Raw genomic sequence first — 452 nt, forward strand, 5'->3', positions numbered from 1 at the left:
GCCACAGTAGAACCCGACTCAGGTATTGTGACTCACCCCAGAGCGTCCAGTCGATACCCGGCTAAGCGGATAAATGATTTGGATTTTGCCGATGATATTGCTCTATTAGAGTCATCGGGTCCAAGAGCACAAGAACAACTCACTAAAACTGCTACTGCAGCATCCGACTTAGGTCTTGTTGTTAGTGTCCTTAAGACGGAATACATGTGTTATAATGACAATCCAATTCCCCCACTTCTTGTGTATGACAAACCGATTAAGCATGTACAGGATTTTAAATACCTTGGCTCTATGATGGCCTCAACAAGTAGTGACCTTAAGAAGCGTAGAGCTTTAGCATGGGTAGCTTTCTGGGACTTAGAACATCTATGGAGAAGTAATAGTATCCCTATTGCTGTTAAAGTAAGACTGTTTAAGGCCTCGTGTGTTTCAGTACTTACTTATGGATGTGA

The sequence above is a fragment of the Branchiostoma floridae genome, chromosome 10 (assembly GCF_000003815.2).
Source record: "Branchiostoma floridae strain S238N-H82 chromosome 10, Bfl_VNyyK, whole genome shotgun sequence".
NCBI classification, from domain to species: Eukaryota; Metazoa; Chordata; class Leptocardii; order Amphioxiformes; family Branchiostomatidae; genus Branchiostoma; species Branchiostoma floridae.